The 23,823-nt window shown below is 41.8% G+C and overlaps 1 protein-coding gene across 4 annotated transcripts in view; it reads left to right on the forward strand.

Moving 5' to 3' along the window:
- Positions 1-23,823, forward strand: part of KALRN (kalirin RhoGEF kinase) — a gene marked incomplete at its 5' end in the record, with an annotated part of 580,305 nt that overhangs the window by 85,557 nt on the left and 470,925 nt on the right. The gene's annotated exons all lie outside the window — the stretch shown is intronic.

Consider the following 23,823-nt stretch of genomic DNA (forward strand, 5'->3'; position numbering starts at 1 on the left):
TGAGTTCAGCTCTATCTGAAGCTAAATGAGGTTAGTGGTTTCCTGAGTGACTATTCGGATAGTTCTGAATTCCATTGTGGAAAAAAAGCAAAGTATGTAATATTCATTTTTATTTTGTCTTAGAAGCCCACTCCATGTTATCAAGAGCATATGCAGTATACCGTATATATCTTGTAATGTATATTCATATTATATGGTTCTCTCGCAAATAGAACTCAATCACTAGCCATCCAGGTCTCTCTTAAAGGCAAGAGCTGCTTAATTTTAATAATCCCTCAACATCTCTACATCTCTGCTTATTCTTTACAAAGTACAGATCTGGGTTGGTTATAGCTTAACTTCTGGGCTCAGTTTACTCACTTTGTAACTCTTCAGATTTCATTCTGTTGGACCATTATGACGTATTTGTCATTTGTGCCTGTTTCATACCTGTGTTCCAAAATTTCAGCCAGTGGATTTGAGTTGCAGGTCTGTTCTTTGAATTAAAAATTGTTTGATATTGGAATAGCATTTAATTTAAAATATCAAAATTAGTTGTGTTAAAAAAATATCCCACTCAGTTCTGAAACCTCAGCTTCATAAAAAATACGTACATTGCTTTTTATGGAAACAAAAGAGTACCAAAGCAAAAAAGGGAAAATATGGAAATATGAAAGAAGGAAAAAAAATAAACCCCAACCCAATCCTTTTCGTATTTTGGTAAATGAAATTGCAGTCTGAAAACATTTGCTTGGATGAAACTCCTGGTGATTTTAACAGAGGCGTTTAGATAAATGAGTTTGGACTTTTGATATTTTTTTCCTTGCCAACATATATAATTTGAGTTTACATTATATGAAGTTACATAACAACGTGCTATTCTTTAACCAGAGCAATAGCAGCTCTGTTAAAGCTATCCATTCCAACTGGTTTAGTATACCAGTGTCCCTCACCAAATGTATATGTTGAAACGTAATGCTAACTTTCCAGATGGAGTTTGTATGGTTTGCTTTTGCAGTCGAAGAGGAAGTCTGGGTTGAATTATTAAAATATTTATTATGTCACAGCATCTTGCTGCCTGTAATTACATTTAAGCATCACGAACCAAATGGCAACATTAGAGCGCAGCCAGAGTACTTGATGAAGGTCAGTTAATAGTTACCAACAGGGAAGGAAGGCAGCTTTTATGGATGACTCCAGGAGAAAAATGGGGAAATCAATCACCGCATTTTAGAAAGCTAGAAGGGACTTGAGGTCTAAGGTCCTGAACCCTGTCACATTCATTGTGTAGAGCCATGTGCCTGTGCTGAAGCAATTGCTTGCAAGCCCTGCTGTGTAGAGGAGGACATTTTAATTTTACACAGTGGTCAGAAGAGTGAAAAATATGTTGCCTTTCTCCAGCATTATTTTGCTTCAAATTGAATTATCTCTATGAGCCATGTATATAATGGTCATGCCACGCCCTGGTTTATGAATCTTGCCCTGACATTTAAATTGGCAGGTAGATTTTTTTTTTAAAAAAAATGATTTGCGATATCTGCAAATCATAGTTTCTCCATAACTACAGTTGCATACAGGTAAGAGCCCATATTCAGGCTTATTGTTCCAGCAAGCCAAGAAAACTGTGGGACTTCTTGGTTGGGAGAGGATATTTTTTCTTACCACTGTTGATGTTTTTAATCAAGTCTTCCAGTTCCATGGTAATATTTGCCATTGCTGTTTTACCTAATTATATGTTTTTGATAGCAATTATATATTGGGAGTTGTGCACTGTGCAGAGTCAGTGGATTGGAGTAGTCTTATTGTTGTTGTTGTTAGCTGCGAAGTCGTGTCCGACCCATCGCGACCCTATGGACAACGTTCCTCCAGGCCTTCCTGTCCTCTACCATCTTCTGGAGTCCATTTAAGCGGTGTTCCTCTGGTTGATCTTTGCCCACCAGGTTTCCGGGTGCTGCACCGGCCTCGGGCTCAGGGTAGGGGTGGGGGAGTGGCTGTTGTTGTGAGGGAGACCTTGTGTCCGCGGGAGGCCACCGTTCCCCAGACAGTCGGGTGTGAGTCTCTCTTTTTGAGATGCGGCCCTGGTGCGCAGTTGGGCTTGCTGCTGGTGTACCTTTCGCCTAGTCACGCAGCAGCAGCCCTGCCTGAGCTGCTTGATGTCCTCTCGGGGCTGGTGGTTGAGTTCCCGAAACTTATAGTTTTGGGGGACTTTAACCTACCATCGCTGGGAGGATCATCTGAGTTAGCTCGGGAGTTCATGGCCTCCATGACGGCCATGGACCTGACGCAAGTAATTACGGGACCGACTCATGAAGGAGGCCACACCCTTGACCTTGTTTTTTTGTCTGGACGGTGGTTAGATGATCTTGGTGGGGGCTCTCCAATTATTATGCCCCTGTCATGGACCGATCATCATCTCCTGCGGCTGGTCTTCCGTTTTGCCACCCCCCGCCGTGGGGGTTTGGAACCACTCAAATGGTACCGCCCCAGACGCTTAATGGATCCCCAAAGGTTCCAGGCGGCGCTGGGGTCCCCACCTGCCTCCCTCACTCACAGCTCGGCCGAGGCCCTAGTGGAGGCCTGGGAAAGGACGGCCACTGGGGCCCTTGACCGAGTTGTACCCTTGCGGCCCCTGACCCGGCGCAGATCCCGTCGGGCTCCATGGTTCTCTGCGGAGCTCCGGGAGATGAAGCGTCGGAGACGGGGCCTAGAGAGCGGTTGGAGGTCCAGCCGATCCGAACCCGACCGATTGCGACTAAGAGCCTATATTAGGTCTTATCTCGCTGCAATTAGGGAGGCGAGGTCTAACCACTTCGCCACCCTTATTGCGTCCGCAGATAATCGCCCGGCCGCCCTGTTTAGGGTGACTCGCTCCCTCCTAAATCAGGAGGTGAGGGAGGATCCCTTGCAGGGACGTGCCGAGGAGTTTAACCAACATCTGTCGGACAAAATCGCTCGGATTCGGACCGGTTTGGACTCTGACTGGGCAGAGTCTGACGATCAGGACACGGGTGGTCTTGTCGATATCATCTGGGAGGAGTTTGATTCTGTAACTCCGGAGGAAGTGGACAGGATCATGGGGAGGCTGAGCACCACCACATGTTTACTGGACCCGTGCCCTTCCTGGCTGGTTTATGCAGCCCGGGAGAGGACACGCAGCTGGTTCCAGGCAGTTATATCGGCCTCTTTGAGTGAGGGTATCTTCCCCGCCGTCTTGAAGGAGGCGGTGGTGAGGCCTCTCCTCAAGAAGCCTGCCCTGGACCCGGCTGTATTGAACAACTTTCGTCCTGTCTCCAACCTTCGCTTTCTTGCGAAGGTTGTTGAGAGTGTGGTGGCGCATCAGCTCCCTTTGGTCCTGGATGAAGCGGATTATCTAGACCCGTACCAATCGGGTTTCAGGCCCGGGTACAGCACGGAGGGCTCGGGACAGGGGGCATTCCTCTGTCCTAGTCCTATTAGACCTCTCGGCGGCTTTCGATACCATCGACCATGGTATCTTGCTGCGGCGTCTCAGGGGATTGGGAGTGGGAGGCACAGTTTTACAGTGGTTCTCCTCCTATCTCTTGGGACGTTCGCAGTCGGTGTTGGCAGGGGGGCAGAGGTCGACCGCGAGGTCTCTCATTTGTGGAGTTCCTCAGGGGTCGGTCCTCTCGCCTCTCCTGTTCAACATCTACATGAAGCCGCTGGGTGAGATCATTCGTGGCTTTGGAGTTGGGTACCATCAGTACGCTGATGATACCCAACTTTTCTTTTCGACCCCAAACCACCCCAGTGATGCCCTCAACGTGATGTCCCGTTGCCTGGAGGCGGTTCGGGTCTGGATGGGGAGGAACAGACTCCAGCTCAACCCCGACAAGACTGAGTGGCTTTGCATACCTTCGTCCCGGGTTTATTCGGACATTCCACCTCTAGTTATGGGGGGGTGAACTATTACCCCCCGTAGATAGGGCTCGCAACTTGGGGGTCCTCCTAGATTCACGGCTCACTTTGGAAGACCATATAGGAGCCGTGACTAGGGGGGCCTTCGCACAGGTTCGCCTGGTGCGTCAGTTGCGGCCCTATCTTAGCCGGGACGATTTATGCACGGTCACTCATGCGCTCGTGTCCTCTCGTCTGGACTACTGCAACGCTCTCTACATGGGGCTGCCCTTGAGGACTACTCGGAAGCTCCAACTGGTACAGAATGCAGCCGCGAGAGTGGTGTTGGGAGTCTCCCGATACTCCCACGTTACGCCTCTGCTCCGTGAGCTGCATTGGTTGCCAGTTGTCTTCCGGGTGAGATTCAAGGTACTGGTAACGGTATTTAAAGCACTCCATGGCATGGGGCCGGAGTACCTCAGGGAACATCTGCTGCCGGCATCAAGCTCCCTGCGCCCTGTGCGTTCCCACAGAGAGGGCCTCCTCAGGGTGCCACCGATCAGAGAATGTCGATTGGTGGCCCCCAGGGGGAGATCCTTCTCTGTGGGCGCTCCGGAGCTGTGGAATCAGCTACCGGTTGAGCTCCGGATGGCGCCCGATCTTCGCTCCTTTCGTCGCGATCTTAAGACATTTCTGTTTGTACAAGCCGGCCTAGCCTGAGGGGGAGTGTTGGGGTTATTTTATTTTTGTTTTTTTAACTTTTCTGGGGGTTTTTAGTGTTGTATTTATACTGTTTTAATTAGGGCAATTTGTTTAATCTTTTTTAATGTTTGTATTCACTATTTTATTCTGCCCTGTGAACCGCCCTGAGTCCTCAGGGAGAAGGGCGGTATATAAATGTTATTAAATTAAATTAAAATTAATGAAATGTATCTCACAGCAATGTAATGCAAACTCTGTCCCTTACGTAGAGTACTTGCCTTCAGTGCAAGTACAAAAGGGCAGACTTTGCACTGTAATGTTATGACACATATTTTGTCACTATCATGACTAACTGTGGATGCCTATAAAAACATTTCTTTTTATTTGAAAATTAGTAGCCAATTATATTCAATGGCTGCTGCAATTTTTCCAGCAGCCTATGCCACTCACCACCTCCTGCTTAGTGTTCTGTTAGCAGCTAATCCAGCAACTGGATCAGGTTGGCTGCCATTCTTCTAGGGCAAAAGAGCTGCCACTATTAAAGTCAGTCTGGAGTAGAGTCTCCCATTATCAGATATATTCTTGAAGGCAAAATCAATAAATAAAGCACGTGGGCCCATGGCTTATCTCTAAACCAGACATGTCAAACACAAAGCCCGGGGGCCGGATCCGGCCCACAAAGTGGTTTCATGTGGCCCGTGAAACCATCCTGGAAACAGTGAGGGAACGGCCCCCACTGCCTTGGCCCTGGCCCAGAGACTGCCAGAGACCCTCAGATCTGTCCCACTCCTGCCCAGGCCCCCCATAGGCACCCTTGATGCGAACGATGTAGAGCTTGCCATGCCCACCCAGTAGGCCATACGCACTCTAGCCACGCCCACCCAGTAGGCCACGCCCACCCTGGCCACACCCACCCGGCCCCCTGAGGGCAACCGCAATGCTGATGCGGCCCTCAATGAAATTGAGTTTGACACCCCTGCTCTAAACTGCATCCTAGCCAATTCAGCAGCCTCATAGAGTACATTAAAAACCAACCCTAATGATAAATGAAGTTACAAGCAATCTTCTACAGCACTGTAGTTCATCAAACTAGGATGTGAAAGAATTTCACTTATAAATTATTCCCTTCCCCCTTTGCTTTTATTTGGCGGGCATAGTTTTTGACATTATTTGCTGGTTGGCTACTTTCCCATCCACAATAAAAAGCCTATTTCCTTTTCAGTTATTTATCATCAAGATCTTACAGCACATGTTGTTGTTTAAGTACTTTTTGGAGGGAGGTTATAACATTCTCTTTTCTAAGGAGAAGCCAAAAGATGGTCCAGAAAAGCTGTGTCTCTTTATGACATGGAATGTTTGGACTTGGTTAAAAAGTTTATACTGAAAATAATAAATTGACATGGTCTTGGGAATCTCCATTAGATGTAGTCTGTTCTGATTTTTAAAAAGTGAAGATCTACACAATGGCCATATTTTTGGGTGTTGGCTGGCTTCTCCAAGGACAGAATATTAATGAACTGTGTCAACATGGCAGAGAAGTATGATGCTTTTGGGGTTGGGCTGAAATGATTTCAATTGTCTCTTTTTAGGACTTGAACCGAGTGTAATAATTTAGAAGAGTAATGCATGCATAACTTGGAGCCCAGCCTACTGAAATTAAGGGTAGGTATTGTATCTAAACAAATATACCTACATAAGAATGGATTTCTTCTGTGTTTTCCCATCCTGGAATTCTGTTTTCTATAATGGCTGTTTTCAAGGCTATACACTCAAAGCTAGTGCATGAGCATCTCTTATTTATCTTTGGCATCTGGTGCACAAAGGGTTACGGTTGTTGTATGTGGAATTTCCATTTAGACATAACAACTAGTAGATTCAACAACAGCCATCCACAGAAGTAAATAATCTCTTTAAAGACCTGTATGAAGTTTGGGCCATCAACATATTTTGCTAATAAAAATATACTTCTGATGAAAGTATTTAAACATATTTGCAATCCAGATGGGAATAAATATCTTTTTTGGGGGAGTTGGATATGTTGTGTTTTGTCTTTAGGAGTAATATAGATCATTTTTCTTGTATTGCATACTGCTCTGGTCTCCTTTGGGAACAATGATGATATATAAATAATGCTAATAATTATGATCTAATGGAATACATATCTATAAGTAAATATTTAACATAATTCATCTTTTTATATTTTCTTTGACAGTTTCACAGAGGTATCTAGTACATTGTTTATTGGTATTTACTGCTTCTGCAATTGCATATTAAATCAAAATACTTAATTCTTTTTTCACTGTAGTGTTTTTGGCTGCTTTAACCAATGTGTGGGATTTCCCACAACTGTTGTGAAATCCAAATCCTTGAGGTAGAAGAGTACACTAAAAACAGCTACTTCAGGATGATGGTGCTTCTGTTACCAATGTCTTTATTTTGTTTTATTCTTAATGCTGGCTACTATAATAATCTTGTCCAAGTATTTTCTGACATGAAAAAGTACTATAAATTTCTGACATCAGCTTTAGTGAAGCCAACTTGCCTCACATTTACTATTGTGTGCATGATAGGACTTATCCATCTGTAGGGGAAAGAACATTATTTTATGAATATCTGAATCCTGCTGAAATTTAGTTCAAACTGGACCATATGGATATAAATCAGACTTACTACATCTTTTCCAAAAACAACCCTCAAGGTGATTTTGAAAAAGAATCATTGTCTTCCCAAAATGTTATATTTTTTTATTTGTCTCGGTTTACTAAATCCTTTGTCAGAAATTAGTTCTTGAGAGATAGAGAGACTGGGAAGTAACAATCACCCCCAACTTTTAAAGTTCAGCTTCCACTTTCCAAAGTCATAATTCCTTCCCTTCCCTTCCTTCCCTTTGGGAAGCATTTTCCAAATGGGAATTAATTTGTACTGGTTGCTAAGACAAGGCAATGTTACATAGATAATATTAAACAGATAGCATGTTAGCAGGAAAGCCAGGCTATTACCTTCTATAAAAATTCTTCCAAGGGGCACAGTGTAACAGGTACCTAAATTTGTGCATGGAGGTATAACAAACTTGGTTATCATTTTCTGGATATATGTACATTCATTTGGTAACACCAACTGTTTTGTAAATTAGACAACTTGACATTCTTTTTCTGGAAGAAGAATATAGGGAGCAACCTTCTTTTAAAGTAGTTCCTTGGACATCTAGCTCACTATTATCCACAATTAGTAGCATCAATTTTTCCTTGCTTTCAGATTGGATTGTTTCCAAGACCTATCAATAGAATAAATCTGGATGCTTCTACATAAGAAGGAAAAGTTATTTCACTGATCTGTACTTCCTTTTTCTGGGAAGCATTGGTAGGCATTCATAAGATACTGCAGTGCGATCTGTTTAGGAGAATCAGACTTGTAAGATTTAATATCTTTACCAAAAATTTCCTAGTAAGCAGTATTGTTCCCTCAATCTGTACCTTCTGGGATTCTAATATTTGTCCTTTTTTATTAACAAGGAAATGCTTTTGGGCAAATAATTTCATGACAAAATACCATCATATGGAGATAATTACATTTAAAAAATGGTTGTGTGAACTGATCCTAATGGACTCGAATTTCAAAGAGAAGACTCTAAAAATAGACATAATGATTCAATAGACTGCAGCTGTAAGTCTTCTCACGTCTATCAATTTCCATTGTCTTCCTAGCTCATAAAGCTGGACTGTGAGTCAATTACTTTGGTCCATGAGTGAAAATGTGCAACCTCGAATTATTTGAGGACTGGGAGTTTATTTTTCATAAAGAATGCATTTATATCATAGTGAAGGGCAGAGATACAAGGCAGTAACATTCAACATATTCCATGACACATGGAACGGTTTCACTCCTGCCAAATTGACTAGACCAGCACAGATGTACATGACAATTCCTGCATATTTGAGGTGTCAGCCATATGTCAGCATTCCAAATAGTCAAGTGTATATTATTACTTGGGCATGGCAGTCTGTTTTAAATTTTGTTATTAAGAAAAATGGGAATGATTAAATGGGATTGTCATTCAATGGATATATGACAGCATGTGTGTTACAATGGCAACTCTTTAATAAAACTTCTCAAATTAAAATGACAATTATTTTTGCCTCTATAGTCTAAACTGTCTTTAGGTGGTGTAAGTGTGATTTGGACTGTGTTGTTAATAACCCATTGCTTTCCCAAAATCAAGGTGTACCCAGATGTGTACCCATATTTTACAATATGAAGCTCATCCGCATTGGAAGTAAGACAACTGAAGTATAGTAATTACCAGACAAGCAGACTGGAGAAGATGAAGAAGCTGAGACATTGCATAACCTTTGTCAATTTACCTGATATATTGTGACAGTATTACAAGGTACAGGTAGTTCTTGCCTTATGACTGGTCATTTAGTGGCCATTTGAAGTTATGACAGACACCCCCCCCAGGTACTTAGGAGTGGTTTCAAAGTTACAGCCACTGCAATGCTCCTACTGTTGCTCACCCTCGTGATTGACCACAGGGATGTTGCAGCGCCCCTATCTGTCTCCTCTCCCATCCTGCCAGGTCCCTCCCAGCCCTTAGCGCAGGGGTAGGCAACCTCGCCTTAGCGTGTTCTCAAGCCTGCCACTCAGCTTCTGCTCACTGGCTTTAGGTTACCTTGTGTGGCTCAATAGCCAACTTAGGAGCAGGCCAAGACCCTGAGGGACAGGGAATGAAGCACTGGGTGCCTTGTTGGTAGGGAAGTCCTTGGGAGGCCCAGGCTGGCACGTGTGTAGCTGTGCTAGGCCTCCAAGGGTCTTCCCCTCCCCTGAGACACCTCATGTTCCACATGCTCATTTAACAATTGTGTTTGGCAGAGCAGGGATGGGGATCTCAGTTGAGATGCTTCACTTAACAGCCATTGTGACATCTGATGGTAATGGGCAAGCTCCATTATGGTCATAAATTGAGGGCTACCTGTACTGGCTTTGGTGAACATATAGAGACCATGCTTTGCATACAAATGTCCCAGGATCCCTATCCATCCTAGATAAAATTGTGAAAGATTTCTTCCTGAAGCTTGGGACAGTTGCTTCGGGATCAATGATCTGACAAAATGTAAGGCAGTTTCCTATAGGAATAAGAAAATACATTGATAATACAGTAATTTCTCTTCTGTTCCTGGTAGTTGACATTAGGGCTGGCAAACAAATTCATGCCACTCACATTTTTATACAGACCTACAGGTGAACTGAATTACACTTGCACAGTTGAATTAGCACCTCTGGGATATTGACAACTGTTTAGAGCACGGGTGTCAAACTTGCCACATCACATGACGTGTTGCGACATATCATGACTTTTTTTGCATTGCCAGAGCTGGGGTGAGCGCATGATGCAACCAGCCTGCAGGCCGGCAGTTTGACACCCCTGATCTAGAGCATTTAGATAGAAGCAACAAAGAATCTTGTCAAAGCTTAAAGGATAATAAATTGATTGTGTCCTGGAAATAATAGACTTCATTAAGTGCATGACATGTCCCCAGTTGGAAGAGTGACATACAAAATGTCAAGAGGTGTAGAAATTTAAACAGTGAAGTTAAAAGGTCATTAAGCTGGAAGCATAACATGATTGGTGAATGGTGACTGCTCACAACAACGATTGGTGATGCCACAGTGCTAATCATTGCCTGTATGGAAACCCAGACAAATAGAATAAAATTTTCAAATTGATATATTCTATGTAGGGAGATAACTTTTAAAATTCTTCTGGAGGATATGTCTGCAACAGATTTCAGTGTTCAGACAGATTGAAAATTTCTAGTGTCTCTAACTGTTGCTGAAACTGCGGTATGGGATATGTCAATGATTGAGCTGCATTCGGCATTAGAAAAGGTAGAAACCAAAATTTTATTGACAAACCTCAGATTTAAATAGCCATATTTCTGCACAATAACTTACAAGGAGATATCACAATAGCATAAAACACAGCAACCATATCAGTAGTCCAACATGGAAATGCCACCAGTCAGATTCAGTATATAAACAGAACAGAGCAATAAGTTTGGGGAAGGTTCTAAACTTTTTGGATTAAAACTGTTGCTTTTCTGTCCCTAGTTGGAAGTAGCGCTTGGCAAATTATGGCTTTAGAAAAGTATTATGTAAAGGCTTTAAGGATTGATCTTTGGCTTTAGCATATTGGCAGTGTGCAACATGTTTTGTAGCGTTGACATCCAGCTCCATGACTGTAATTATGTTTTAAATAATCACTTCCTATTCTCTTCTTTTATTCTTTTCAGTGATAAAGAAACAAGCTGGCCTGGCCTGATGGGGGATGTTAGGTTTTTTAATGGGTTTTTTTATATTGTTATTGTCTTTATCTGGGCTATTATTTAATCCTTTTTAATTTTTGTATTCTCTATATGTGCCCTGTTCACCGCCCTGAGTCCTTCGGGAGAAGGGCGGTATATAAATATAATAAAATAAATAAATAAATAAATAAATAAAGATCTTCGCGTTTTTCACTTTGTAAATAGGCCAAATTCAGAAATAGGGCTAAAAGAAAGGGCAAATTAAGCCCGTACGCATGAATAGATCTGTTTTCAGGTGCTAAATATATGAACTATCCTTGGTTTTCTAAAAGCTGAGATCATTCCGGCAGGATTACAGTTTCACTATAACTCACAAAGTTATTTCTCTGACATAATCCTGTGTTTGCCCCTAAGCTGCTCTAAACTGATCCAGCTGGCATTTTCATTTCCCACTTAGTTTTATGTTACCCCTGCTCCAGTTCTGGGTTGGCGCAAACCAGAATACAATTTTTAAAATGAGTCTTTGTATAAACAATACATACAAATGGCTATCTTATTCCAACTGAGGCTTTGCTCTTACAGATGATGATGGCATGATATTTCTGAAATGATCAGGCTTGGGAAAGTAGAACGCATTTAAAATTTAGTTGTAGGTGAGAAAGACTCAAATCAGATAACAATAGTAACCAAACTCCTAGTTCAGAATCAAAACCATGGCCTGAGCTGTGCAATGATGGTTTGTCAGCTTGGTGATTATGCTGAAACAATATTATTATTCTGCTCTTGCTGTCTTATTCTGATTCCCAGCTAATTATACCCTTGTACAAAATGGGATATTATGCTAGTATTCTGGGGCCCTGTATATGCTTAATTGAACTCAGTGATATTTACTTCTGATTATATCAGGATTGATTTCTGTTTATTTCACACCTTTATACTTCATGACTCTTGGGAACTCTGTGATATTTTGCAAGTTAATAATTTCACAAATAAAGGATGCTAAAGGTGCCCTTAAGTTGACTTCAGCTACTGGTGACTGCATCAGTTATGCATCATTAGCAGTTTTCTTGACAGTGTTACCCAAGTGGTTTGCTGTCACCATCTTCCAAGATTATTATTTTTTTACACTTCCAAGTCTAGCCTGCCCTTCTGGTGTTCCCTAGTGATCTTTCCTCCAAGTACAGTATTTATCAATTAGCATAACTTGCAAGACCAGCCAAGGAAACAAAAGAATCCCCAACAAAAGAGGAAGAACCACAACAGGGGAAAGCAAGATTAATTAAAATGTTTAAACGTTAAAAGTCAAAATGTTTAAGTCAAAAGATTACAAATGGCTGGAAAAGTATATTAATATATAAAGTGTATTCCTTTTAATGAATAAATCAAACCATCTAGTTTAATTAGGGAACTATTCTGAGATTTCCTTGGATCTATTTATTTATTGAATCTGGGTAGGCTTTAAATCAGGGCTTTTCAACCAGTGGTACGGGTACCACCTGTGGTACATTGGCACCTGGCAGGTGGTACGCGACCATCCTAGAAAAGTGGTAGCGGGGGAGGGGAATGAGCTGAACCTGTGGCAGCACCGCACAAGCCTGAGCGAGAGATGGCTGGAGCTGCAGGGCTATCAGGGCTCAGTGGAAGCGCCAGGATCAGCTGGAATGTAGCAGCATCTCCAGGGTCTTGTGATTTTCATTCAGGTGCTTGGCAACTGATTCATAGTTATGATGGTCACAGTGTCCCAGGGTCATGTGAAGTGACGAAAACCTTCTGCAACCACTCAGCAGATGGGGGGGGAGAATAAAAACCAAACTCCCCCCCCATCCCCACTGCCAATCCTCAACAGAAATGCTCACAACAAGGAAAATCTCAGACAGGAGGAAGAGTGCTGCCAGGCGGGAAGGCAGGTGTCTTGCTCGGCTGTGGCTTGGGGGGCACTTTTTTCAGTGCCATTGTAACTTCAAACAGTCACTAAGCAAACTGTTGTAAGTCAAGGACTACCTGTACTTCATCACTTTTTTCCTCTTTTTTTTGGTCATCAAGTTTTTGACACCTTGCTAGGCGACTGGTGGTACTTGAATGTTGCCATATTCTAAAAGTGGTACAATGGGTGAAAAGGTTGAAAAGCCCTGCTTTAAATAAGAGAAAGGCAATGGGAACAAATATGCTAGAATTCGGGGGTAGGCAGCCTTGGTTCTTTTATGACTCGTGGACTTCAACTCCCAGAATTCCTGAGCCACCCATGCTGAAGGGAAAGGGAGAGGTTTCCAAACTGAGCCATGCTGGCTCAGGAATTCTGGGAGTTGAAGTCCATGAGACATAAAAGAGCCAAGGTTGCCTACCCGTAATTGTCCTTTACATATTGAGAGTGACAGTAGCAGGAGGCTGCCTCTATTGTCCATGAAAGTTATTCCTATGATATCGACCCTTGGAAAATCATGGTTCCAACATATGTCAGAGATTTCAATGTAGGAACCAGGATCACGTGGCCTTCAGATGCTACCACACCCCTAACTCTGGATTCCGTACCTTTAGTCTTCCTTTAGCAATTCTTCAACTCCTGAAGGACCACAGTGATCAATAGTATAGACTGCAGGAGGGAGACAGCAAGGATATTCATCTCTTTGTAGGCCCCCAGAAAAAAGGATTAGTCCTGCTGAGTGCTCATTACCTAACACTTTACGGCCTTTTCGTCACAATTTTACCATGCTGGAAAAGATTGTAGTTTTGTATGTCATTAATAGACAAACTAGACACAAATGACATGTATAAATCACGATTGTAAAGTGTAGATATTGTATCTTTTTGTTTCAACAATGGAATGGAGCTTAGTCAATATCAGGGCAGCCAATTACCAATCGGTGGTCGCAGGGAAGGATCAAGAGACAGTTTTCCTAGTTTCCATTTATAATCTATGCTGTATTTCCTCCCCTTCCTTGGGTTTGCTGCTGTGAAAGCGGGAAGCAGTTTATGGGAGGCTAGCGTTCATTATTTAGGGCATTTTATTCAATGAGTGCACTTTTTGCTTCCCATGTCATGAAAAGATATCTCAAAGGGAGGCTGATTTGGGTGGGAGGGTTCATTTCATTGACACCCTAAAGATCTACCCTGATGCTGCTGGCCTTGGATTGGGCTCTTGTCTTGGATTTGGGTCTCGTCTTTCATTGTCTCTAAGCAGTTCCAGCATTGTTGATTTGGGTCCTGCCATTTCCTTCTCTCTCTCTCTCTCTCTCTCTCTCTCTCTCTCTCTCTCTCTCTCTCTCTCTCTCTCTCTCTCCCTCTCTCCCCCCCCTCTCTCTCTCTCTCCGTCTCTCCCTCCCTCTCTCTCTCTCTCTCTCTCTCTCTCTCTCTCTCTCTCTCTCCTTTCACAGTGGCTGCGGTTGGAAATTAATGTTACTCATTGCTTGCCATTCACAAAGTAATATAATGATTTGTCATCCCAGACTGCAGATGGGGATCTGCAGGAATTCCCTTACACATTGACATGTTTTAATGAATATTAGCCTTATTTCTACATTTTGCCTAAACCAGGAGTCTTCAAACTTGGCCGCTTTAAGGCTTGTGAACTTCAATTCCCAGAATTCCTCAGCCAGCCATGCTGGCTGAGGAATTCTGGGAGTTGAAGTCCACAAGCCTTAAAGCGGCCAAGTTTGGAGACCCCTGTCCTAAACCGATTCTTCCTTCTTTCCTTCAAAACCTTATCCTCTTTGATAGGAACCATTGTTTCCAAATAGAACCAAATTATTATTTATGAAACTTTTAGAGATAAAGCCCTATTAAAAAGAAGGGCGAGTTGGAAGATAAATTGTGAAGAGAAAGACATTTGGAGCACTCTGCAGGAAAGGGATTAAATTCTCTGCCCTTCCCTCATTAGTTCATTCTTTTAAATTCTTTTCTCCTTTGCTTTTACAAACACAGAGGCTATCTTTTATGAATTAATGTGTCTTTCAAAAGTGATTGACGAGAATGTAACAAAGCCTTACATAAACTATAATAGGCCTCCACAAGGCAGCTGTGAGGCTTTAAAATGGCATCTGTTGATAAAAATGAAAGCAACGACATGCTCTCTTTGCAGCAAGGGGGAGCTACAATGAGTTGGACCAGAGATGAATAGAATAGAACTGGAAGGGACCTTGGAGGCCTTCTAGTCCAGCTCCCTGCTCAAGCAGGAAAACCTATACCATCTTAGACAAGTAACTGCCTAGCTTCTTTTTAAAAATTCCCAGTGATGGAGTGCCCACGATTTCTGGGTGCAAGCTATTCCACTGGTTAATTGTCCTCACTGTCAGGAAGTTTCTCCTTAATTCCAGGTTGGTTCTCTCTTTGATCAGTTTTCAACCATTGTTTCTCATCCTTCCCTCTGGTGCTTTGGTGAATAACATGACCCCCACTTCTTTGTGGCAGCTCCTCAAATACTGGAATACTGCTTTCATGTCTCCCCTATTTCTTCTTTTCTTTAGACTAGCCCAGGAGTAGGCAGCCATTCTTCGTATGTTTTAGTATCCAGGCCTTTGATCATCTTAGTTGCTCTTCTCTGATTTTTTTTTCCAAACTCTCAACATCTTTTTTGTGATGTGGTGACAAAAATTCGCTGCAGTACTCCAGGTGTGGTCTTACTAGGGTTTTTATAAAGCAGTAATAATTGATTTTGTGTCTTTGTTTGTACAACCCAGGATTGTATTAGCTTTTTTGGCTGCTGCTGCACACTGCTGGCTCATGGTTAAGTGATCGTCCACTAGGACTCCAAGGTCCCTCTCACAGATACTGTTTTTAAGCCAGGACTTGCCCAAACTGTACTTGTACCTTTGGTTTTTCCTGCCTAAATGTAAAACTTTGCTTTTCTCCACACTGAAACTCATTTTGTTGGATAGGGCCCATTGTTCAAGTTTATTAAGATCTTTTTGGATCCTGAGTTGGTCTTCTGGGGTGTTGCCTACTCCTGCCAGTTTGGTGTCATCTGCACATTTGATGAGTTCCTGTTCAATTCCCTCATCTAAATCATTTATGAAGATATTGAAGAGTACTGAGCCTTGTGATGTTGTTGTTAGTTGCGAAGTCGTGTCCAACCCATCACAACCCCATGGACAACGTTCCTCCAGGCCTTCCTGTCCTCTACCATCTTCTGGAGTCCATCTAGGCTCACGACTACTGCTTCAGTGATTCCATCCAGCCACCTCATTCTCTGTCATCCCCTTCTTCTTTTGCCCTCAACCTTTCCCAGCATTAGGCTCTTCTCCAGTGTGTCCTTCCTTCTCATTAGGTGGCCAAAGTATTTGAGTTTCAACTTCAGGATCTGGCCTTCTAAAGAGCAGTCAGGGTTGATGTCATCTAGGACTGACTGGTTTGATCGCCTTGCAGTCCAAGGGACTCGCAGGAGTCTTCTCCAGCACCATAGTTCAAAGGCCTCAATTCTTTGGTGCTCAGCCTTTCTTTTGGTCCAACTTTCACAGCTGTACATTGCAACTGGGAAGACCATAGCCTTTACTATACGCACTTTTGTTGGCAGGGTGATGTCTCTGCTTTTTAGTGTGCTGTCTAGATTTACCATGGCTTGTGATACCCCACTGCTTACTTCTCTCCATGTGAATGTAGTGTCTTTGAGGACTACTCTTTAAGTACGGTTTGCCAGCCTGCTACAGATCCATCTGGTGGTGATGTTGTCTATTCCATCTTTTTCTAGCTTACCAAGGAGTAGTTTGTGTCTACTTTATCAAATGCCTTACTGAAGTCTAAGTATACTATGTCCACAATATTTCATTGGTCTATTAGTTTAGTCACTTTGTTGAAGAATGATCTGTTTTTAACAAACTCTTGCTGACTACTTCTTATAACTTTGTTTGCTTCTAGTTGTTTGCAGATCTGTTTTTTGATTATCTTTTCTAGGATCTTCCCAGGTATTGATGTTAAACTGATTGGTCTGTTGTTTCCTGGGTCTGTTTTTTCCCCTTTCTTGACGATGGGAACCACATCAGCCCTTTTCCAATCCTCAGGTATTTCCCCGGTGCTCCAGGATTTTTGAAAGATTTTCTTGCTTATTTTAATTTTTGTTTCTAGTTTGTCTTTTGCAGTGGTTTTTTTTGTATGTTGGGCTATAGTTTCTTTTTGTATGAAGAGTCTGAAGACTGATGCTCTGCTTTCTCCCTGTTGCCTGTTATTTCCTTGCCATCTTCTCTCTTTACTGGACCTACAGTTTCCTTGTCTTTTTTCTTGTTGTTAATATGTTGGAAGAAACCTTTTTTTATTATCTATGATTTCTGTTGCAAGTCTTTGTTCTGAGTCTTTGCTTTCCTGCCTTCATCTTAGCATGTTCTGGCTGTCTGCTGATAATCTGCCTTAGTTATGTGCCCCTCTTTCCAGTTTTTTGTATCTGTCCTTTTTGTCTTTCAGTTTGTCAGAGAGATTTTTGTGCAGCCATGCTGGTTTCTTCTTGAATTTCTTGTTTTTCTTTTTCAATGGTATTGGGCTGGTCTGGGCTTTTATGATCACATTTTTCAGAGTTTCCCATGCTTTGGGGGTTGTTTTCTCCTTTAGGATTTTCATCCATGGGATCTTTTCTAGGTTTTCTCTGAGTTTGTTAAAGTCAGCTCTTTTGAAATTCAAGACACTGGTTGGATTGTTTTCTGTTGCTAGTGTTTGCATTATATTAAATTTCAGTATGACATGGTCACTTTCACCCAAGGTTCTGGCAACTTCAACTTCCTCTATCACTTCTTCTCTATTAGTTAGAATTAAGTCCAGTATGGCTTTACGTCTGGTTCCCTCCTCCACCTTTTGGATGACAAAGTTGTCGGCTAGGTTGGTTAGGAATCTGTTTGATCTTCTGCTCACTGCAGAGTTTTTCTCCCAGTTGATATCTGGATAGTTGAAGTCTCCCATTACTACTCTGGTATGCTTCCTACATACATTTGTTAACTGGTTGGCAAAGAGTTCATCTATTTCTTCTGATGTTGGGTGGCCTGTAATACGCACCTATGGTAATGTCACTTTTTTTTCTCTTTCATACACATTCTGGAGAGATTTTATCTTGGATCATATGCATTTATTTATTTATTATTTATTTATTTTATTACATTTATATACCGCCCTTTCCCGAAGGACTCAGGGCGGTTTACAGGGTAATTAAAAAACCAAGATACAAAAGTTAAAAAACAAATTTAAAAAAATTATATTTGTCCCTGTATAAATAAAACCCCAGTTAAAATTAAGATTAATCCTCAGCCTGGGCCAGAGAGCTCGAAGAGCCAGGTCTTCAGGTCCCGGTGGAATGAACGGAGGTCGGGGGCAGTCCTCAGCTCCACTGGCAGCTGGTTCCAAAGGGCAGGCGCCCCCACTGAGAAGGCCCTATCCCTGGGTGTCGTCTGCCGGCAATCTCTTACCGGTGGCACCCTGAGAAGACCCTCCCTGTGGGAGCGCACTGGACGAAGGGAACTTGATGCCGGCAGCAGGTGTTCCCTCAGATAACCCGGACCCAAGCCATTTCTGTACATATGTAGTGTTCTCTTACATATAGTGCAACTCCCCCTCCTCTTTTTGCAGACCTGTTTCTTTTGAACAATTTGTATCCATACATCAGTCCATTCCATTCATGGGTTTCATTCCACCAGGTTTCCGTTATGCCAACTATGTCATGCCCTCCCTCGTGTACTATTGCCCTGTTTGTTCCCCAAGCTTCCAGCATTTGTATATAACCATTTAAGATTTTTATGCTTGTTTGTGGGGATGTTTCCTGCATTTCCTGATTGTTGTTTGGGTTTTTCTTTTTTCTTGTCTCTGCCTACCTCATTGTTTGATTTGTTTTCTCTGGATTTATGATTGGTTTTGGCAGTTATTTGTTCATTAATTGGTTTGGTTTGGGTAGAGCTTTCTTTTTTATTTTAGGGTTTGGCTAGAAATGCCTCTAAGTTCCTTACTTTTTCCTCCAGTAGTTTACATAGTAAACATGTAATGCATGTATACTTTGGGTGTTCTTTGGGCATAAGCACATACATGGAACATGTATTGCATAGCACAGTAGTATCAGTCACCTGTTCTATGAGTTTGTTGTTTGAAAATACCTCTTTTTGGTTGGTGGATGTGCTTTGCTGTTAGCCTTATTTCTAGCTTCTTTGTTCTATGCCTATTTTTTCTATCCTTTTTTCTGCCTGTTTGTGCTTGTTTTTTTGCCTTGTTATTTAAGGTAAAGGTAAAGGTTCCCCCGCACATGCGTGCTAGTCGATTCCAACTCTAGGGGCCGGTGCTCATCTCCGTTTCAAATCCGAAGAGCCAGCGCTTGTCCGAGGAGGTCTCCGTGGTCGTATGGCCGGCATGACTAGACGCCAAAGGCGCACGGAACGCTGTTACCTTCCCACCGTAGTGGTCCCTATTTTTCTACTTGCATTTTTACGTGCTTTCGAACTGCTAGGTTGTTATTTAGGCATAGATAAAAGTATGTGGCAGTATGTCCTTTGGTTTTAATGGAAAAAAATTGCAGTTTATATTGAAGTTAAAAGTTAATGTTAGGATAGGACTATTTAGCGAAGGAAAGGGCTGCTTTCTCCTTGACAAAGAATTTGCTTTTTGCTTTCTGCTCTCTGCCTAAAAATTCATCCCTATCCTTCCTTTTCTTAATTTGCTCCTTATTTATTTCTATCCTCTCTGCCTTGCTTTTTTGACTTCCTGTGCTCAGCTGGCCTTTCTAATTGCCCCCAGTTGTCTCCAGCCGTTGCTCCTCTGAAGTCTCTTCTATGTTCAGCTACTTTTTCTGTGCTGAGCTGGATTAATAGCCGGCCTTTCTGAGCTGGGCAGGTTTGCTAGTTGGTTTTTCTCTGCTGAGCAGCTTTAATAGCCGGGTTTTCTCCGTTGGGCCTTCCTACTACTGCCTCCATCTGCTGCTCCGCCACTCCGTCTCCAGCCATTGCTCCGTCTCCAATGTTCTGCCAGGTTCTCTAGCGCTACCGGTTGGGTCCTTTGCTGCTCCGCCACCTCTGCCGTGCTACTCCCGTGCCCAGCCTCCCCTTGAAAATGCTACCCTAGTTCAAGAAAGGGTTAAAATACCTTCTATTCATTTTCTGGTGAACCAGCTAATGACTGGAAGGTGTTTCCTCTTTAAGCCAGGATTAAAGGGGCAGGCCTTGGTGACATTCCATCTCTGGATCAGTCTTCCCACAGCTGTACAGGATCACACCTCTCTACTGTTAGCATTCTGGACATAGTAAACAGGAATCTGGAGCCAGATACTACTCAAGTAGTATTTTACATTCAATGCTTTCTTATGCTTTAAAATTTAATAACGACACAGTATGATTTAATAATTCATATATCTAAACATGTTACACTTGCTTATAATTTAAGCAATAATGTTCTAAAAGCCCGAAGTGAATTCTTTACCCATGCTGTAGTGAATGCTTTCCAGGAAAGGGATCCTAAATATATATATATAACTCTTCCAGACAAGAAGAGTTAACTGCTTGATAACTGGGTGCAAGTGGTTAGTTAAAATAAATGAATGGGTGAACAAAGGAAAGCTAAACTGACTGAGCAATAGAACTTGCCATGCTGTATAATTATGCCACCATGTTCTTGATTTCATAATTCAGTATCAAGGCATCTGTAATGCAAGGAGTGCAGTGTCTCAATTTATCATTATGTTTAAGAATATTCTTCCATGTGGGACAGATGAACAGTTAAGACAAAATGTGTTAGAACAGGCGTGCTTAGGAAGTGCTTTCCTACCCTGTATTCTATTCACTGTTTTTCAATTTGGTAACATAAAACATCTTCTCTTTGCCTTGGGGTTGATCCAAAGCTACTTCATCAGCAGCTAACCATCAGAACTGGCTTAATTGATGACTTGGAGGGTTCATCTCCATGACTATGCCTCTGTGTGTTGAGCCAGAACTCTGTAATTGTACAGTAAAGTAATTCTCCCAATCTGCATTACAAAGTTGTTGCTGTTTCAGCAACATTTTCCAAATTAAAAAATAAATAAATAAAGGCAGAATGGGAACCAAATATCTCACCGGGCAGCTATTTGCTTTCTTGTGATTTTGATTTTTCCTTATCATGAATTAATAATCTTAGAAAATATGAGAAAAGCTTATCTTGGCCCATTGTATCTGGGCTGATGTCCCTAAATGACCACTTAAATATAAGAATACCATTGCAGGTTACCCTTACTCTGTGGCCACATTTACATATATTATAAAATTGCTACAAATTCAAAAAAAAAAGCTAAGTTGCATTTATGGTTATCATGTATGAGGCTACTAATGTCAGAAACAACATAAATTATTCCTTCTGAATCTAACTTGTTAGGAAAAAGGCAAATTGAGAATTCCTGGTTTAGGCATGCTAAATAAGCAACTGACTGAGTTGTCTGAATTTGCTCAATTATTTCCCATTGGCAGGGAAAGCTAAATGAAGTTATCACCAGGGTGCTGTGCTTGCTCTTGACAGACCAATGCTCTCTTCAGGTCTAAATGATGGTTGTTTGGAACTGGGATTGCATATGCATTTCTGTATATATTGGTGCCAGTGCTTCCATGTCAAGCCACTGGCATTAGAAGGGAATGCCTATATGTTCCTGCAAAATGGATTCGTCCTTCCATTAAACGTTCTGCTGCGGTACAATTTTAGTTGAAAAAAATGTCTGGTTGCAACAATGGTGAAATGATGCCTACAGTCCACAGTGTGTTCTTTGGACAGCATTTATGTGATCATATTCAGGGGCTGAATGTATTTTTAAAGAGCCCAAGGCTATTTGTGCAAAACTTATTGGCAGTTTTTTCAGCTTTATTAGTGCTTCCAACACAGGTGTATAAAACAGAGGCAGAGACGTTTTCTCTTCCCGAAGTAAAGTTTTCTGGAAAAGATTGCATGTCTAAAAGGCGCCCACTCCTCAGAGATCATTTCATTGATGTTGGAATGTTCCCCTTTCCTTCTTTATCTCAAATGGTTCTGGAGTCTCTCCACTTCCATCCCTTTCTTGCTAAAGCTTTAGAAGATGAGACCCAGTAGGAAATAGAGTCTATTGAGATTTCACACATGTGAACACTCAGAACTCTTTCCGCCCAGAAACAAGGTTGGTCTTTGGTTCTTGTGCAGGAAGACCTGCTGCGTCTTGATTTGTAAAGTTTCTTCAGACCTCCTTGCTGGAAGAAGGCGAAAGAGTAAGGTTGCTGCACAGCAGTAAGCCTAGAAACCAAGCAGGGCATCTTTATCTTGGCCTATTAATGCTGCAAAATAGTGGTGATTGAAAACTGCTGCCTTAAAAGACATCCTGGGTCTTACCACCTGATGAATATTGATTCCTACTGCAGGATTTCCTCAGGAAAAGAAGACACCTGCTGGCAGAAAGATTTGTCCCAGAAGATTATTCTATGCTTCCTATCAGGTTTCCTAAGAGACAAACAATCCACATCCTTAAAACTGCCACCCACCGCCTCTGTGCATAACTGTGAAACCAAGAGATAAAATGCAGCCCCCATGCCTATTTCCTCCATCTCTCCATACATCCTGTGACAAAAATGAGAAAGCAAAAAATAAATCCCTGCAGCAAAGAGAGGTGATAGAGCGAGAAGAGTACTATAAAGGCTAGTATCTCAGAACTTATAAACTGATAGGCAATAACCCAAGATACAAATGATGGAACTGTTCCAAGTGTTCTTACTTGGATCAGTTTCTTGGATAATGCATACAGTAATAGTTGAATTTTTGTGCTCTCAGGCATCTCTCATCTAGGCTGGCGGTCAGGTCAGAACTGTTGAGAGTTTGGGGCATACAGTATACAAAAAATGTACTTCAGAATTAAAACTGGGAGGCTAAAAGAGATGTAGCTTGTTAAGAATGTGGGAACATGGTAGAGGTAGAATCTTTCAGTGAGCAGTTTTCTGATCAAGCTGATTTATTTCCCCAAATCCATGTTAAAGTTCACTTATTTGCTTTAACATTAATAAGATAACTCCCAAATTTTATATAATACTATCCCCTTCCCGAATTGCCTTTGAACTATTTCTCTCATGCATCTGGACCCCACACACATGCATGCATCCACCCACCCACCCACAGGAATGCAGCTAGAGAGTCCATTCCTCCACTCTCTAAGAATGCATCAAGATCCATATGGGATCCAGGAGCATTTTTGGGGAAAAGATGAAGACGGTTGATGCAATGAAGAAAACTTGGCAGTTTCCACAATTGTTGGTAAGTATATGTAAATCAGTTGAGAAGGATGGGATAATTTTGACAGCATGGGGATTCATCCAGACATACTAAATAAAATGAAAGCATTAAACATGCTGCCTAATTGTGTATTGGTATAGTATACTAGCCCAAAACCAGAAGAGGCCTGTTAGTTTTACATGCCTCTAACAACTAGCATATTCTGTATATAGGGCATACATACATACACATATTCATTTAGAGTTTTAAAGGGACATATAATTCAATTTAATTTGGAATTGGAGAGATAGGAGTTGGGATCACTGCAACATCTTTTTTATTAAAGTCATTTTTACCTATTAGTGGAAGAACAAATAAACTCCAGAAAAAGGTTCATTTTCTCAGTTTTAACAAGAGTTTTCAGCAGTACTGTGAATTTTTTTCTGTTAACTGTTTCATTTTATGAATTCATAAGTAAATGCTCCACATCATTTTGAAGAAGAAAGAAATTTAATTCCCAATGATGGGGGAGGTCAGGGCCACTAAGAACTCCAATACTGATGATCTTTGGGGAGAGTTGGCCCAAAGCACATATTGCTTGTGGCTTCCACTGTTATTTACGTTTTGAAAGCTATTTGTTTTAGGTGGTATGTTGAATTGGAGGAAAGAGGAACTCTATGATCTGTTCCTTGGAAACATTTCAGTAAATTGGCTTATTCACACTGAATTTCATCCAGCATGTCCTTCAAACTAATCATTTAAAAAAACCTGCGGATTCAGCAGGAATTTAAAATAACTAAGATTAATGTCAGAATAGGAATGCAGGCCTAATCCAAATTGTATGTTA

Source organism: Vipera ursinii (genome assembly GCF_947247035.1).
Source record: "Vipera ursinii genome assembly, chromosome: 1".
NCBI lineage: Eukaryota > Metazoa > Chordata > Lepidosauria > Squamata > Viperidae > Vipera > Vipera ursinii.